This window comes from Thalia democratica, chromosome 7, assembly GCF_965202585.1.
Source record: "Thalia democratica chromosome 7, ktThaDemo2.hap1.1, whole genome shotgun sequence".
Lineage (NCBI taxonomy): Eukaryota > Metazoa > Chordata > Thaliacea > Salpida > Salpidae > Thalia > Thalia democratica.
The window spans coordinates 38,040,687-38,049,176 of record NC_139171.1 but is presented as its reverse complement, the minus strand read 5'-3'; positions in this window follow the sequence as shown (position 1 = coordinate 38,049,176).

Sequence of the window (8,490 nt, the reverse complement as noted above, 5' to 3'; positions counted from 1 at the left end):
TAAGAATTCGAATTGTCGGAATCTGAGTTGTCCAAATTTGAATTGTCATGTAACCAGAAATATGTGGCCGGTCGATGTAATTTTAAGCTATAGACATGCTTTTTAAAAATAATAGGAAAACATTTCTATGGTAAAAACCAGGGGCGTAGCGTAGGGAGGGACGCTGGCGCATGCGTGCCACCCAAAAAAAAAAGAAGTAAAAAAAAATGCAATATCTATATCTATATCCTTTATTTTTTATTATTTCTGCTTAATTTGCGTTTTTTTACTATGTTTTTCTAGTATTCAAAAAGTAAAACGAAATTTCGAATACCAATTAGTGACAAGTTAGGGAAATTACCCAGTATACTGATTCGGTGCGTAACTGCAAATGCGCACCAATGTTGATGAAAAACACCATAAGGAAAAATTTTATAACTTCATTAACTTCATAATAATTTAGACTCAAACAGTACGCAACTAGTTAGTGCACCGCAGTAGTATAACCTTATGACAGATCTTTTTACAAGGACAAATGCTAACATTTTGTTAACAAACCATAAAGCTAAACCTGTTTTGTAGTGATAATGAGTCAAAAATAAACAAATTGTAGTAAAAATAGCAATAAACGACTGCTAATAAAATAAAACTAATTTTTTAATAAGAATAATAAATGTTAACAACATAATTTATAAGAAAAATAACAAAAAAAAAAACAGAAAAAAATAGACAAATTTTTAGTCTAAAAGACATGATAGATTAATTTAAGTTTAAATTTATTTAGTTTTAAATCAAATTTTAAATGGTATTTAAAAAAAATTCTTTCTACCAACTGTTTGTAGTATTTAAAAATTGCTATCCCTTAAAGATCTTAGAAAAACTGATTTTAAGATAAGTGAAAAGTTATATTTCTTGTGAATTTTTAACAGCATTGAAAAAGTTGACCTTTAAAATTTATCTTTTAAACATTTTGTTTGGTATCAGAAACATTTAGTAAAATCTTTCCACACACTCAGGATAGCTCAGGATTTTATGAAGTTTTGGAAAACTTTAGTATGACTCAGTAAAAATCAGGATAACTCAGAATGTTTTAAGTATTTTTAAGCTCAGACTGATTAAGGATAGATTTGTTTTTTTTAACTCAGGGTAGATTTAGTGGTTTTAAAAACTTTGTTATAAAGCCTAGTTTCTATTAGTTTAAAAACAATAAAAAAATTCTTTAAAAGAATTTAAAATGCTTTTGATGACACATGACATTTTTAAACTAACTCAGGACAGTTATTTTGAGTCAAAGAGTGGCAAGGCAATCCTGTTATCTTCAAAGTTAGTTGTTTTTTGTTTTTTTTTTGTAAAATATGTTTTATAATACTAAAGAAAAAGTAAACATTTGCTTTCATTAATTTTTAGATTATTATTTAAAAATTTATGCAAAGTTATATTGTATGGAATAAAAATATGTCAGATAGGAAAATTATCTGAAGTTCAAAAGCTTGAATTAAAAAATAGCAGACCAACACCAGATATTGCTATTACTCAAGACTGCTATTTCAAGTGGTATGAAATTTTTATTTTTAATTTTGTTTATATTTCAGATTTTCTTCATTTGTTAAGATTTATTTTTACAGTTTTTATTATAATATAGGTAAAAATGTAGAAGTTAAAAAAAACTAGCTCTTTAGATTTCTTCTACAAAAAACTTAAAACTTTCAATTTTAATACGGAAGATTTAACAGTTTTATGTAAAAGATAAAGATAGTTTATTAAAAGCTGCAACGAACTAAAAGTATGAGTTATTTTGAGTTTAATACAATTACATTTTGTTGATATAAAATAGATATTGAACACTATTTATAAATTGCACAGAGAAAAATGTTTTGAGGTAACAATTGTTATACTTGTTGACTATTTATTTGTAGTTTTAGGCAATGGGGGGGGGGGGTATGCCATGTTTTTTAGAAAATGACCCTATTTTAAAGATTTTTTTAAGCTTTAAGATGCTTTTTGTTGTTTTAAAAAATTCGAAGTATTTTTTGAGATATGATCAGTCAAAGTCGGGCCGCATAATAGGTTCCTTATGGGAAGGGAAAAAAGGCTAGTTTGTTTAAAATCTATCTCCTCCTACATTTTTCAAGCAATGTTCTTCAAACTTTAACAGTTTAACTTTTATACAATAACAAAAAAACATTACTTGTGAATTAAAAAAATTGTAGAAAAAAAAAAAAATTTTTTGAAAAAAAAAAAATTTTTTTTTTATAAAATTTTTATTTATTTTAATTATCTAAATTCATAAGTAACGTTTTTCTTTTAATATGAGGAACATTTCCTGAAAATTTGAAGAAGATTGCTTGAAAAATGAAGTAGGAGATAAATTTTTAGTAATTTTTAAAATTTCCGAGAAAATTGACCCCGAAAAATTTGCACCCCAAAATATTTAATTTAAGGGACTTTTTGAAAAAAAAAATTAGCGCACCCCCTGACCAAAATACCACGCTACGCCACTGGTAAAAACTACAGTTAGACTCTTAGTTGAATGACTAATCATAATTGTACTTTATTATTGCATGTTTTATCTCATTTATTGTTTGAAACAGTATGTTTTGATGGATAGCTAAAATTTTAGATATATTAATTAACGGCGGCCCGCAAAAGATTTTTTGTTATACAATGCGACAAGAATAAATCAAAAATACTCAGCTTATTGACAGCTTTAAAAGCTTAGAATTAATGACACAGTTTTATGGGGCTCCATATTCCTACAAATCTGTTTTGTTCAGACTTTTAATTACCAAATGTTATTAATATTTTTTTATACTGTATGCTTTTATAAGGTTATAATTTCAGCGCTTTACTTTAGTAATGTCTTCCGAAATTTAAAGTTTCTAAGCTACTATTAGTTTTTAGCTATAAATAACTCAGGCTGAATCAGGGTAGTTTTATATAACTCAGGCTACTATTTGGTCATTCAGACTGGGTTTTCTTTTAAAAGGTGTTGAAAATCACTATTAAAATGTAAACTCATACATGTATAAAAGCTCCATTTTTTTTTATTAACCTGCAGTACATTTATTCAAAACTTTCAATATGTTTGTAAACCAGGGGTGTGTTTAGACTGGTTTTATGGAGCCTGTACAACTCCTGAAAAAAAGAAAAAAAAACATAAAAAAAGTAATTGTCCCATGAGAATTTTACGTGTTTTAGTATAACTACTAGTGTTTTTTACTAATCTTTTAAGTGTTTAAAACAAAATTATAGTGAAACAAATTCAATTACGACGTTTAAAATTAAAATAGTTAATATATTCAGATAAATTTTATTTTTTGTTTTGTGCACTACTTAGAAACAGCTGATACTAGTTATTTTTTTTTTCATGAAGTCCTGAAAAGTTTATAACTTTTGAGAGACTGTTTGCAAAAAGTAACTCTCAACTGAATTAAAAACTAAATGATAGAACTAGTTAACTAAATTAAGTCTACGCACTACTTTTAAACTAGATACGGCAGTCTTACTCCAAATTGAATAGTTAATTACATACTACATATTTAGGAAAGATAATTTTTTGTGAAGTAAATTTCTAATATTTTTTTATATTTAACGATTTAAATTTCAAATTGGGTTTTATTATATCAAATTCCCACACATCTTTTAACATTATGCTTTTTTTTAAGGAATAGTTTTTTTTTAGTTTAAATTGTTGTAGTTTATAAAAACTTACTGTGTCGTTTCAACTGCTCAACCATAAAGTTAATAAAGTAAAATAATAAAAAAAACAATTTAAAATAAATACTTAGGTATATGTTCACTCACTCTCGTTTCTAGATGCCTAGATGTTTGCCTAATATAACTTCTTTCGCAGAAGCAACTAAATTTGTAAATAATGCAACTTTTATCAAGGTAGGATATTGGGTCTTTGAGTTTCAATCTAAGAACTATTTTTGAAACAAATACAACTCTTATGTATATTAAACTTTATAAAAGAAAAGACTAATAATACGAAGAAAGCTGTTAGAAATGCAACAAAAAGATCTTTGATAGCAGAACATCTAATTAATAACGTCGATTATACAAACAACTATGATTTATCGAGGTTTAAGGTTATTAACAATTGTATAAATTCAATTGATTTGGTTTAATTAGAAGGAATCTTAACATTTTTAAATAAACCTGAATTATGTAAACAGAAAGAGTTTGACTATAAGTTTTTTTATCTATTTAAAAGTGTCTGTGGTTATTTTATTTACTTAAAAGTTTCTTTGTTTGGTTTAATAATTTTGTTTTTATTTGTAATTTAAAATGTTAATTTTTGCATTAGTTAATATTTAATATTGACTTTGAAAAATTAAAAAATGGTTTTTGTTGATTGCTTTTTTCACAGCAATCTCATTAATCACTTAAGTAGTTTTATAAATTTTATTATTTTTAGTTAAAAGTCTATTGTTTTATTTCAAACGTCTGCAGTAAGTTTCTGAGAGTTGCAGTTAAAATATATTAAAACATTTATAAAAAACATTAGATTGTTATTTATATAGGTAAAAAAACTATAGTAGGATTATGTTCGTGATATTGAAAATTAATTGTTCAGTTCTTTTTTTTCTTCAACTTATAAGTTGAGACTGAAAAAAAGTTTAGGTTTAGACTTATGGAGATAGTGTTGTAAAACATTAGCTTATAGCTAAAATTTGAATATATAAACTGAACGATTGATAAGTTTGAAAAAAGTTTTCAAAAGTTCCAAAAAAAGTTTTTATAAATTTATGTTGGTTAAACATTAAATAAAACATATTTTTAGTAGCTAGTGACTATCTCCATAAGTCTAAACCTAAACTTTTTTTCAGATTAATTTTTGATAATGAGATCATTCAGTAAGAAACTCTTAATGAAACAATAAGAAAGTAAAAGTCTAAGTAGAGATAAATTACTGAAAAATATTATTGATAATTTAAAACTTTTTTTTAATACTTACTTCTATAATTATAAATGAAGCATTAAAATTTAAGAAGATAGTGATTATCATCACTTTGAAAAAGTTTGACTAAAGGTTACTGTAAAAAATACTCCATCATCTACCAAAAACATCTAACCCAATTAAAAAGCTTAGACACGCCACTGTTGTAAGCTAAGTTTGTACTTAATAAACTAGTATATCCAGTTCTGAGTTGACACAAATTGAGGCTGCTCAGGAAAACTCAGACTAGTTCCAAATTTTGAAAGTTTTAGACTAATTCAGTTCAAATGATTAGCAGTTGTGCTCCTTTCTAAAAAGGGGCAATTTCTGGAACCTGTAATAAATACATAAAAATAAGATTAAATACTGTAAAAAGAATAAATATTAAACTTGAATTTGGTATCAGTTTTGCTTGTTGTTTATTAATACTTTTGTAACTGTTGAATGTTGAATTTACAAACTGACTCGTAGAATGTAAAAATAACATAAAAAAGTGCATAAGAATATCTAAATACTTTGAAAACAGCTGTAACTAGTTTAATATTTTAAATTTATTATATTTTTATTAAGTACTTGAATAAGGTATGTTTGTAAAAAGAAACCTCCCATTAATTTGCATAAAAGTTTTAAATTAAATTGTTGATAAAGCACTATCTTAAAGTTGGAAACTGTAGTTTTACTCTTCAAATGTTTAACGCTATACTATAATTTTTGATTTACACTTACTTGTAGAAAATAAATTATGTGCAGAAAACTTTTATTTGATTAAAAATATAAATTCAAAACTTAGGGTATATAAAAATAGATTTTGGCACGCTTTTTAACTGAATTTTTTAATGGTTTAATTAAACAAAACAAGGTTCCGTTTTTTATATCTTGTATAAAATTGACAATTTAATTTTAACTATACGACCACGACATAAATACAATGATATATGAACATTTACTTTAAACTTTGCACTCACTAGTTTTTCAGCTGTAGCACTATCTCAAACTACCAGAAAACCAGTCTAAACTTCACCACAACCAATAATACTTGATAGTTTTCAAAGCCAGTAGAATTTTTATTTGTGACGTTTAACTTTATATTAAAAAAAATAAAATAAAATATATCAATTTTTCGGCGTATTAATTTTATAATTTCGACTATGAAAAAATTATAATTTGTACTAACAATTAGTTATTTTTAGTTATTTATTTTAAAGTGTATTAAAAAGTAATCTAATTAGAACATTTAAAACCGTTAAAAAATGCTTAATTTTAAGTTAAAAATCATAACATAACATTGTTAGTAAATTATTTTAGTATAAGAGTTAGTTTAATTCAGATAAGTTTTATTTTCGACTGTTACACCCTTTTCAAACAACAGAAAAATTAAAACACTTGTTTTTTTAATGTTTAGAAGCCAAAAGAGTAAAACTTAAGTACAGTTTTTTTTTTCTTTTACAGAAAAGAATCAATTTTTATATTTTATTAATTACAATTAATATAATTTACAACATAAAGAGCCATTTTGTTCATAAATATTAATTATCTGCTCAAAATCCTTAGTTTAGTTTATCTTACTACTTATTTGATAGTAATTTTTTAAGACAGAGATTTATCATTTTTGTATATAGGTAGAGATAGATTTTTAATTCTTTGTTTATAGATCACAATGATAATATTTAATATCTAGAATTTAATTTCATAAAATAATAATTTTCTATATTATCTTAAGTAAAATAGACAAGGTTTATATATTTTTTTTTTTACATTTTTTTTAATATACTATATATAATATTTCAAACTAATAAAAACTATGTAAAAGTTGTTAATATAACTTTTAGGAATCTATCAATCACAGATTATGAACGAAATACATCTAAAAGAATTGTTCATATTAGATAACTTAAAAAAAAAACTTTATATTCAAAAAATATGCTTTATTAAAAAAAAAGGAAAATAATATCTTTTTTTAATCTAGACTAGACTTCTTCTAATAACTTATCCTTGGTTTATCTTGGTATAGTCGTGCAGTTTTTATCTTTTATTTTCGAAAACTATTTCATTAGCAAAACATGTACAGCATCAACAAAAGAAAGCAAAATTAACATATGTTTGCAAAAATTTTTTATTTTTTATCACAGAACTCAGTTCCATAATAAAAATAGTATATATAAACTATTCAAAGTTTAAAGTTAATCATTTGCTAATACAGATCCAAGCGAAACAAGTTCACCTGCATATATAATAATAACAAATTTCCACTGTGCTCTTTCTTTATTACACCAACACTTGTTTCTGTGTGATGACCTTACAATAACTATTAGTTTTACACTTAAAGTAACGTACTAACATAAAAAACACAATAAAAAAAAGAATATTTTATTAAGTTGTAACAATTAAAGAAATTAAGCAAGCTACGAGTATCTAAAGTCGACTGTATAAATATCAACTTTAGTATAACTTTTTTAGTAAATATGTTTTTGCTTGAGTCAAGGTAAAAGTTGTGAAAAAAATTTGGTAAGTATTTTAAAATAAGTTTTCAGAATTCATTTTACCGATACCACAAACTTTAGTAATTAGCTTTTGATTAAAAAAATACTTCGCTATATATGTAAATAGTTTTCTGTATAATTTAAAGCAATAAAATAAATAAGAGTAAAAACTGTTAATACTCAATAGGAACTGTTAACCTGGTTGTAACAATTGTTCAATGATTTTAAACATTAATAACCTCAATGGTTAATATTTAAATGAGATTAATTAAATAATCTGAATCCTAAAAATTGTTAGTAGTTTTAGCTTTTTTTATCTTTATGCTAAGTTATACTTGAAAAAAATAACTAAGTAGTAGTTAAATTGGTAATTTAATTTTAATTAGATTTAGGTTAATTCAATTTGTGTTAACACAGCAAAAATAAAATCTTAACACTCTATTCATAAAATTAGGATTGTATGTTTTTTTTTGTTGTTTTTAGAATACTATTATTTTTGTTAATAAACTATTTCTAAAGATAAATCACTTTAGTTTGTATAAAAGACTCAAACAAATTTACTAAGTTTTTAAATTAATAACAAGAATGAGATTAAAATTATGTTTTTAATTAAATTTGTAAATAAGCCTGTAAAAAGAATTAAATTTGTTTAATTTATACTAATAGAATTAAAAAAAATTTAGCACCATCTTACAGTTTTATATATTAATTAGTTACTTCTAGTTTTAGCTTGTAAATATAAGTTTCACAATCTAAAAGAACAATAAAAAGTGTTTAAAAAATTATTTAATAAGTATAATCAAGTACAAAAATTTTGTAACACCAACTATTTAACTAACTTATCAGACAATAACCTTAAAACAACTTCTACAAGCGGTAAAAAATTTAACAGATTCACACTGATGCCTTTTGATGAACAAACAAACAACGACTTCGCCTTTAAAAGGCAATGCTTGCAAGAACCGCGCTTCGAAGAAGTGCAGTCTTTCGTAAACCTGGAATGCGCAAGATTTCACAAAGTCAAATGAAGCGTCGCGTCCGACGAGCTCGACGTTAAATTTGGCAACCGAATGCTGCTGCAAGGTACCA